This window comes from Megalobrama amblycephala, linkage group LG12 (assembly GCF_018812025.1).
Source record: "Megalobrama amblycephala isolate DHTTF-2021 linkage group LG12, ASM1881202v1, whole genome shotgun sequence".
Taxonomy (NCBI): domain Eukaryota; kingdom Metazoa; phylum Chordata; class Actinopteri; order Cypriniformes; family Xenocyprididae; genus Megalobrama; species Megalobrama amblycephala.
Window position 1 is genome coordinate 19,285,864 of NC_063055.1, and position 10,959 is coordinate 19,296,822.

Sequence of the window (10,959 nt, forward strand, 5' to 3'; positions counted from 1 at the left end):
CTAGGTAAAAGGCGTACTACTCTGCCAATAGGCCATGATGCTCTTGGGAGTTGAGGATCAATAACTAACACTACAGCAGAGTCATTTAGATTAGGATTTTCCCTATTCCATTTTTGACGAAGCTGCTGACTTGGTAGATAATTTCTAATAAAGGATGTCCAAAACTGATCAACAAGGACCTGACTATGATGCCAAGATCTACGGCCAAGGAGCTTAGTGTTGGCGTAAATCACCTGGGGTAGAGAAGAGTCTCGCCGCCCCACGAGGAGGAGATTTGGGGTAATAGGGTCAAGGTCTGAAATGTTAGAAGAGGTGTAACCAAGTGGTTTCGAATTTAACACTCCTTCAACTTCTGTAAGAACGGTCCGTAGGACTTCCTCTGATACTGTTTGGCTGCCAATTACCACTCGCAGAGCTGTTTTAACCGAACGGATCTCTCTTTCCCATGAGCCTCCAAAATGAGGAGCTTGTGGAGGATTGAACTTGAATTTGATCTGCTGATTTTCCAATTTGACTTGTAACTCAGTAGTAAGGCTCTGGAAAGCTTCCTTTAATTCTCTTGCAGCTCCACGGAAATTACTTCCTTGATCACAAAGAATCTCATAAGGCTGACCTCTCCTGGATATAAAACGGCGTAGGGCCATTAGAAAGCTGTCCACACCTAAGCTGGTTAACAAATCAAGATGTAGACATCGAGTGGTCTGACACTTAAACAGAATGCCCCATCTCTTCTCTGTTCTACGACCAATCTTGACATGGAAAGGACTGAAACAATCCATTCTGGTGGACCAAAAGGGAGGTTTGAACACTCTGAGCTTGGAAAGTGGAAGGTCTGACATTTGAGGTATAGATGGCTTAGCTCTCCACTTCCTACATTCCAAACAAGACCACTGATGTTTTTTAATGGCTTGTCTCCCTCTAATTATCCAATAATTACGCCGAAGTTCTGAGAAAACTCTCTCTGGACCAGGATGGAAAAGTTTCTCGTCATAGTCCTTGATGATTAAACTGGATAATGGATGCTTGGGGTCAAGGACGACTGGATGAACCATTCCAGGCTCCATATCCTCTGCTCGTCTGAGTCTGCCACCCACTACAATAAGTTGCGTTTCTTCTCGGAATTCAGGAGAAAGTGTAAGGAGACGGCTTTGATGTTCAATGGGCTTTCCTTCCTTTAAACACTGGTACTCAGAGGGAAAGATTTGTTGCTGGGCTTGCCTTAACAGAAGGGTTTGGACTGAGGAAGGGTCACAAGAGTCTGGACTATGTTGTCGCAATAACTCAGTTATGGCAGATGTCAACTCTGCCCAAGACTGGAAACAGGAGGGGTCTGGGAGTGCAAGATCTTCCAGTTGTGTTAGCCCACAAAAGAGTGGTTTGCGAAGTTCAGGATCAGAACTATCAGGTCTGGATACTAGATTTTGCGGCCACTGATGTGGAGGATATTTCAGGAATGATGGACCTTGTCGCCATCTATGATCAGGTTTGGCTAGCTCAACGAGTGTTTTACCTCTAGTAATGTCATCTGCTGGATTCTGCCCAGAAGGGATATATCTCCAAGAAGAAAGATCAGTCAGTTCCAGGATTTCAGTGACTCGATTTGCTATGAAAACTTTATAACGGCAGGAGAGGGAATGCAGCCAGGACAAGACAGTTGTTGAGTCAGACCATAAAATAGTATTTGTCAGAGGAATCTCTGCAGTCAGTTTGTCAGTTCCTTCTGCAGTAATTTAGAAAGCTGTGCACCTGTTAGAGCAGCACAAAGTTCAAGGCGAGGGATGGATATTTGCCTTTTTGGGGCAACTCGAGATCTTGCCATGATGAAGGAAGTATGTACCACACCTTTATCCGTCTCCATTCTCAAATAGGCTACTGACCCATATGCGCTCTCTGAGGCATCACAAAATATATGCAATTCCCTGGATGCAATTTGCTCTAAAGATGAAGTTAAATAACAGCGAGGAAGCTGTATCAATGACAGATCAGTGAGTTCAGTTTCCCAAGCCTTCCAGGCCTGTTGAATAGGACTTGGCATAAGAGGGTCATCCCATCCCCGAGACTTCATCCAGCATTGTTGTACAATGACCTTAGCTCGCGTTGTGAATGGAGTAATATAACCTAATGGGTCATATTGACTAGCAAGAACTTTATAGATATTACGCATAGTTGTTTCTTTACACTCCATAGTTCGTGATCGGTACCCCAATGAATCAGAGGGGCAGTGCCAGCTCAGACCCAAAGCTCCTTCTTTAGGGTCCAAACGGTCTTGACTTATCCAGAGTTCAGAACTCTCAGACCTGGCTTCGGGAGGAAGATGTCTAACAACATCAGGCTGGTTACTTGCTCACTGTCTGATTTCAAATCCCCCACTCATCAATAAAGAACGCATGCAGTCAATGTGGCTCTTTGCAGCTTGCATATTTTGGAAACTCTCTAGACAATTATCTACATAGAATGACTGAAGTACGGAATTTGCTGCATCTTCGTATCCTTCTAAGTGGTCACAGACATGCTTCTGTAAAGCATATATTGCGCAACATCGACTACATACTGTGCCAAACGGCAAAACTTGCCATTCGTAGACATCAGGTGGATTTGACCTTTGCATATTGCGCCACAGGAAACGTAGGAGAGGACGATCTTCTGGTAGTAGCCTAACTTGGTGAAACATAGATTTTATGTCCCCACTAATTGCCTCTGGATACTGGCGGAATCGGAGTAAGACACCAAGTAAGGAGGGGCCCAATTGTGGACCAGGAAGAAGCTGGTTGTTCAGTGATGTACCTTTGTACTGATAAGAGCAATTGAAGACTATTCGTGGTTTCCCATTATGCTCCACAAGATGGTGAGGGATATACCATGATTCAGAAGACGTGTCATGAGGAGGTTCCACTTTGGAAATATAACCGGACTTCTCCAACTTAGCAATTTCTTGGTCATAGACAGCCACAGATTTAGGATTTCGTTGGAGACGGCGTTCGATACCTCTGAGGGAGGACATAACTGCATTCGGTGAAGCTCGTAACTGTATGGCAGAAGCAGCACGCAGTAAAGGAGTGGCATATCTTTGCACACCATCAACATCAACTCTTTTGGTCTTAGAGGATAACAAGTCCACAGCTTCTTGATCCTGCTTGGACCTGGTAATGACCTTCTCATTCCTAAAAGGAAGAACATCTAATTGCCATAATTTCTCCACATCATGGCGAAGATCCTCTACAGGATTAGTAAAGGTAAAAAGACACTGAGTCTCATCACTGTTGGGAATTGGTATTGGACCTTGCAGTACCCAACCCAATTTTGTATGGATAGCAGCCGGAGATTTCGGAGGTCCGAAATACACCTGATCAATTGGGTTTATCAGGTGTGGATAGTCTGCACCGATAAGGATAAGTGGTTGGACGTTAGAGAATGCTGGAAGAGGTAGACCACGAAGATGTCTAAAGCGTCTCTGCAAAATCTCAACAGGGTACGTCTGTTCTGCCAATCCCAATCTGACAGCAGAAAAGGCATTGGAAATGGTATACTTCCTTTCTGGGTTGGCAGTTGAGGATATTTCAAAGGTAACAGAAGAGCCTTCGAGTGCAATAGTATCTTGCCGTACGGTGCGAACAGTTAAGGACTCGGCTTGGCCCTTGAGGCCCAAATAGTCAGATGCTCGAGGTAGCAACATGGTACGTTCTGAACCATCATCAAGGATGGCATAAGTTTGCAGGGATCGACCTTTATGATGGAGAAGTACCTCAACAACTTTCAGCAGCACCTTGCTGGAACCTCAAAGTCGACTAAGATAGAATGTACCATTATCCTGGTCACGACAGTTAACTCCATGAAGGATACCAAGATGTCGACCTTTACACTGTGGACAGGGTTTTTTCAGGTCACAGTCAACAGCCAGATGGTTAAGCCCACACCTCCAACATCTTTTATTCTGTCTAATCCATGCACCCTTTTTGGTGTCTTCTAGAGCTTTAAAGGAGGGACACAGACCAATGAAATGCTCTCTACTGGAACAATATACACATGAAAACTTGGAACTCTGCTCTCCGTCTCTTACAATTTGGGATTGCTTATTTGTGGATCTTGATACAACAGAATTGCCATTAGCTCCATACAAAACTGTTCGAGTATTAATGTGGACCTTTGATTGAGATTTACTCGGGAGTGGGTTTGGGAAGTCACTAACTTGATCAGTAGGACAGCACGAACATAGCGGGCAAAGTTGGTCACATTTTCTGTGGGCAGTTTACCAAGTAGTCGCTGTACATGAGAAGCACAGGCTAGTTCAGATTGAGCATGATCTTGACCCAAAGATTGGAGCATGCCAACCAAAGCTCGAACTTTCAGAGCAAAGCTACCAAATGCTCTGCTGTCACCTGGTCTCACCTTGGGAAGAGCTAGAATGGCTTTGATTTCTCTCAAAACTAATTGATGGGGTTGGCCATACTTCTGTTGTAATGCAAAGAGAGCCATACTGTATGGTCTAGGATCATTGGCATAAGCTAAAGCTAGATCACGAGCAGGAGGAAATTTCAAATGATCCAACAAAATATGGTATTTGTAATGTTCTGTCTCATGAGGTGACAATAAATTTGTCAAAGCTAACTGCAACATGGCAAACTCTTGGGGATCATCATTTACCAAAAAGGGAAAAGAAGGTCCCTGAACACGAGAAGTAGGATAGGGAGGGGCATTATATGAAGCATAGTATGGCTGAGGATGCTGGTACGAATGAATAAATGGAATTGTAGTTGCCTGGCTAGTGGGAACAATTGGTCGAATGAATGGAGCAGGTTGTTGTACAACAAGATTCCCTGAATGACCTACAGCCTGAATATGATGACCTACATTAGCTGAAGATACATGAGGAATTAGCTGAGTCTGAGGAGGTAACTGTGCTGATGTTATCTGTGAAGACAACTGCGTATGAACCAAAGATGGGGAAAAAGAGCTACTTGGTAAGTAAGCGCCAGGCTGTGGTGAACCAACTGGTTGTGGCAGCATCTGCGATGGTTGCATTTGTTGAGGGAAATGAGAATTAGAGGGATCAGGGACTAATGGAACAGAAGGCTGAATCATGGTACCTGATTGCAAATGTGATACATCATGTGTAGGCATATGTTGAGGTGGACTACGTAACAATGAGGAAGGTGGAGGCGGCAAAGAACTAGGCCTACTCAATGGAAGTGGCGAAGGAACATATAATGAATTACCTTGCTTACATGTAGATTTCTGTTCAACATTCTTAATACATGCACACAATTCCTGGACAATAGGTGGATTAGCAAGGGCATTCTCATCAGCATTCTCATCATCATCAGAAACATCATCAAAAGACTCAGATAAATCAGAACGTTTAGAAGAAACTGCAAACTGTGACATTCTAGACATAATCTCACCAAGCATACCCTTAAGTCCATGTATTTCTTGTTTAACATCCATATTAAATAAATCAGACTGAGTCTGATCACATTCAACAGATGAGCAAGGAGCAGGCCTCAATGAACATGAATTTCCATTATCTGTCTGTTGAGGATCACTTACAACTAGTGTTGATGAGGAAGGAGGAGGAGGAGCATGTTCTCGTACCATAAAGTCTGCAAAACGGGCAGGAGGTCTTCTCATTCTTACACTGCGCCGGGCTGCAGGTCTTAAATGGTAATTTAAATTTCAAATCTCTATCTCCGGCTCGAAGGACCATTTGTTGGATATCAGATGTTAAAATCCAAAGTTCATCAGAATTATAGAGACTTGGTGGTGTGTCTGATTAAAACACTGGAAAGTTCTAGTCCTTACAGTCTTTATTTAATTCAGGATGCTTGAATCTTGAATTCTTTGGCTGACCCAAAGCACAAAGATACAGGGAGCAAATTCACATGACAGATGTTCATAGGACAGGATTAACAGGATGATCAGGATGGTCTTTTAGTCACTACAAACCATACAAAAAGATAATCAGACTCAAACAATTCATAAATAAACATTAACAATATATATTCAATCCAAAATGATTATTAAACCCAATCCAAATAATTCAAATAGACAAATTCAAACCATACAATTGACAAAAACAAACTTACGTAACGCATCCTAAACAACTCAAAGGACATGGTTGGGTGTCCATTCAAACACCCACTTCTCACCAATGCAAAAGAACAAAGGAAGGAAATGAGGTCTATTTATAGACCTTAACCAGAGAATTATGGGTAATGTAGTACACCAAATATGGTAATGCAAGTTGCTGGGATTTATGGGAAATGAAGTACAAAAAAAAATAAAAGGAAAAAAAAAAGGAAAAAATAGGCCAATTTACAACAACACTTTAATGAAACACTTTAAGCTAATTGCCCCTAAAGAGAAAGAAGATGATTTACTGCAAGTGCTGGCATCAGCAGAGTACAAGCACAGTTGATGACTTATATGAAGATGGGGTGAGAATCTAATAAAATGTCATAATCTTGTAGGAAAAGACAATTTCTAGAGTTTTCTACAGTTACGAAATTGTATATTGTCTTAATTCAGCCCTACGGTTGACAACCCCATTACTAGATACTTAAAAAAAAAAAAACAAGAATCGCGTAAAACCTCACAATTGTATAAAATGTTAAATTCTTTCAGGAGCAGTGACTTGGGAAATTAAAGGACCATATGGCAGAGGGACATTGGTGAAGAAATTGACTCTAAAAAATGGCCCAGCATTCTGGCCTATTCTGAGTTTGTTTTATTTGTTTTTACTGTTTGATTTAGTTTACCTGGGGCCTTTACCATGAAGCTGGATTAGCTGGCTAGCCAGGTAAGTTTCAGATTAGTTTGCGCCAATCCTGGGTTTTAGGTACCATGAAAGTAACTTGACTTTTAGTGGTGTTCATCGCCATGGTAACTTACCATGGCTAACCTGGTCCAGGGCAGGTTATGTTCTGGGTTAGAGATCTGAAACTAAAATTGGACCAATCAGATGTAAGCTAAGTGACATTGACACACCCAACACAATAAAGTCACTCCCCAAGTCACTCCCTCTTCCTCCAAATTAAAGGTCATTAAATATAGTAAAAACAAATATTTAACTATGAAATTGTCTGGTTTTAATGATAATTACGTAGAATTATTTTATGAATTATATATGATTTGTAAATTATCTATTTTTTTATTAATCATTACACACGCAAGTTTAGTTAAACAGTTGTTATTAAGCATTTAGTTTCAATGAATATTAATAATATATAGATCATATAAATAAGGTGTAAATATACTCTTTAAATATGACTACGTGACCTTGTATGTTTGAGTCTCTATCGCTATATATTATCAACTATATAAACTAACTTCTCAACTTGCACTGATAGAGAAAGATCATTTCTTTTATTTGTATTTTAGTATTTTCCATTAGTGTAAATGCATTTAAATTCTTCATTTTCTGCAAAAGAGTTTTGAATCGCGCTGGCTCTCTCGCGAGAAGTGAATCACAGTTTATCTCTGTTGCAAGGCATGTGATTGGCTGTTTGGCACTGATGTCACGGATTCATGTGCATGCGCTCCACAAACTCAGGATCAAAGCCTGAGTTGACAGAGAAAGTTGATGATCAGCATCATGGTACCAACAAAGCCGGGTTGGAGTGGTTTGGTTTTGTCAATTTGAAACTAATCCTATAACTCTGAGTTTGTTCAACTACCACCATGGTACAGGCTTGTCTGGCTATCACCAGACCAAGCTCAATTTAAAATTGAACATTGGTCTGGGGAGTCTGCCATGTATTTTCTACTGCACAAGAGGCGTGATCAACGAGCATTATTCACACAATTGGATAGTCCTTCAACCAATCAGATCAGGGGTAGGCAAGTTTGGTCCTAGAGAGCCGCTGTCCTACAGAGTTTAGCTCCAACCCTGAAAAAAAACCTTCTGCTGACTATAGCCTTAGTAATCCTGAAGAGCTTGATTAGCTTGTTCAGGTGTGTTTGATTAAGGTTGGAGCTAAACTCAGCAGGACAGAGGCTTTCTAGGACCGAACTTGCCTACCCCTGCTTTAGTTTTGCTAACATTTTTCTAGCATGTTGCTAGACTGTTTAGCACTTGCTGGCACATTTTAATATGCCGATAAGAGTCCATAACAGTGTTTAACGTGTCTCTTCCTGTTGCCAGCAGGTGGCGCTATGACCATAACTGAATATAGGCATGGACATGTGTTCAGGACAGGACTTTTATCAAGTGTGTGAAGTTTGGTACAGATTGGACATTGTTTGCCTTAGTTACAGCAACTTCCTGTTTCATGGCGAAACATCAAACTGTGTCAGGCTGCCAGGGACAGGCCCTTTGGCGAAAACTCAAGAGCTTCGCAATTTAGCGTCACACAAGCCTTGTGATTACACAACCAAATTTGAAGATGATCGGATTAAAACTGTAGGAGGAGTTTGTTAAAGAACGAGGCCTGAAAATGGCAAAAACTGCAAAAAAATCGCACAGGAAATTCAAAATAACTGACTTCCTGTTGCGTTTAGGACTTAGCTCCAAGAGACTTTTTTGTAGGTAATGGGACGGTACACATATGTACCGAATTTCGTACATGTACATCGAACGTAGCCCAAGGCGCACAATGTAACGTTTCCCTGTTGACGTAAAACACTCCCATTGTGCAGCTCTTCTATCAGGAGTCGAGTCAAAATTGAGCTTGCGCGTATATAATGTGCGCGGCCAGTGTGCGATACCTGTGAGTTGTCAGAGACGCGACGCTTCGTGTCCGGTGTGCGACCCCCTTTAGAGGTGTTTTTGCTCTGATGGAGAAGGGTATGACTGATGGCACTGACAACACAGGATGGAAGAACCATTAGTTGTTTTACCATTTTTTGTAAACGGCGTTTGACTTCGTATTTGCACGTTCAACTTGTAAACTCGGTACTTCCGCCTACATCAAGCGTGACCTTTTCAACGTAATTGTGTATTACATGACGTCACGAATGTGCATCGCAGAACAGAGCAAGGTGAGCATTTGTGCTTATAAAACTTTTTTTTTTTTTTTTTAAATGACCGATCGTTTCGCTAGATAAGACCCTTATTCATCGTCTGGTATCGTTTAAAGCCCTTTGAAGCTGCACTGAAACTGTCATTTGGACCTTGAACTGTTTGGTACACATTGAAGTCCATTATATGGAGAAAAATCCTGGAATGTTTTCATCAAAAACCTTAATTTCTTTCCGACTGAAGAAAGAAAGACATGGACATCTTGGATGACATGGGGGTGAGTAAACTATCAGCAAAAGTTTATTTAAAAGTGGACTAATCCTTTAATGCGAATGTCTGTGATTGCTGATGTTGTGTAATCCTCACACTTCTCTTCTTATGTTTTTTGATCTCCCTGAGCTGTTTGTGCACCAATCTTATGCACCAAAAGCATGCTTTCATTTGATTTCAGTATGTGTGGTATAAGATGAAAAAATAAAATTAATTAATAGAGCCAAATCACAGAACCTGCAATTTTAAAGACAATTTTAATGTCAGTCTCAGGTAATAAGGTAAGGTACATGTCTAGATTTTCTGCTCACTTATGCAAGTTTACTTTAAACAGCCACTTTTATAATCATGTGGAATATACTTAAATATTTTATTTTAATACATTTGAATTATATCAATAAATAATTCATTTTAAAAAGAATTTTAATTGTAAAAATAATTATTGTAACTCGAACAATATTTAGAAAACTAGTCCTGTACTAATAGTGATATAGTGTCAAAGTTCAATATCAAATGAGTGTGAAGTTATCATTTGCCGTGTGTTTTTATATTTTAATTAACCTAATTATCAAACTAATATTGTAATACTATGTTGTCAGTGGCCTACAAATACACTGGCTTGATTAGCTGCTTCTCTCTCTCTCTCTCTCTCTCTCTCTCACTCACTCACTCACTCACACACACACACAGACAGACTGGTGTGAGGTGTGAGGAGTTAGGAGGAGGGAGGGGGTAGGGGGGTTGGACAGAGAGAGAGTCTACGTCTGTGTGTGTGTGTGTGTGTGTGTGTGTGTGTGTGTGTGTGTGGTGTGTGTGTGAGAAAAATCCACATTCAAACCAAAATATCTGACTTCCTGTTGGTCGCAGCTAATGACTGTAAATGAGAAAGTTGTCCAGCTTAATGAGAACAATATGTGTACCGAGTTTGGTGACTGTAGGTTAAACTAACCCCCCCACTTTTGTCAAAAGATGGCGCTATAGAGGCCCTCCTCCCCACCTGTTTCTGCAGCTTTGCTCGTGTCTACTGGTTGACATCTCTGACGTTTGTATCGAGTTTCATGCAATTTGAAGCATGCTAAGCATCTCAAAAGCATCCATAACAAAAATTAAAGTTTGATGCGTTGCCATGGCAACAGTGTTTGAGATATCACGATTCTTTTCACAGGTCTATATCTGCTGTGTATTGACATTACACTGATGAAGTTGGAAAGAAAACGGGTAAAAAAAATAGGGTGATCTCAAAGAATTTTGAAAGTAACACACTTCCTGCTGCCAATTGGTGGCGCTATAACTTTGACTCACAGTAGTCACATCCATGTGATCAGCATCCTATAACGAACACACAAGTGAAGTTTCATAAAAATCAATCAATGTATGTAGACGTTATAACACATTTCGTGTTTTCCTTTTCTCACCATAAATTCGTTGCCTTGCCACAGCCAAACCATTCGAGATAACAAAAATCTGCTCGCAATTTAGCATACTCAGTGTCTTAACTCCATGCTGTCCGAGTTTGGTGGTGATCGGATTAATCGTCTAGGAGGAGTATATCAAATTCCAGAGCATGCGTTTTCCAAACAATCCATAATAACTGACTTCCTGTTGAGCTGGCGTATAACTTAGAGCATGAAACTTGTTAGGCCCGATGAGGTCTATATGTGTACCGAGTTTCATACAAATTCGTGCAAGCGTGTTTGATATATGGACCAATTTTTTAGGCACCATTCAGGGGGGCG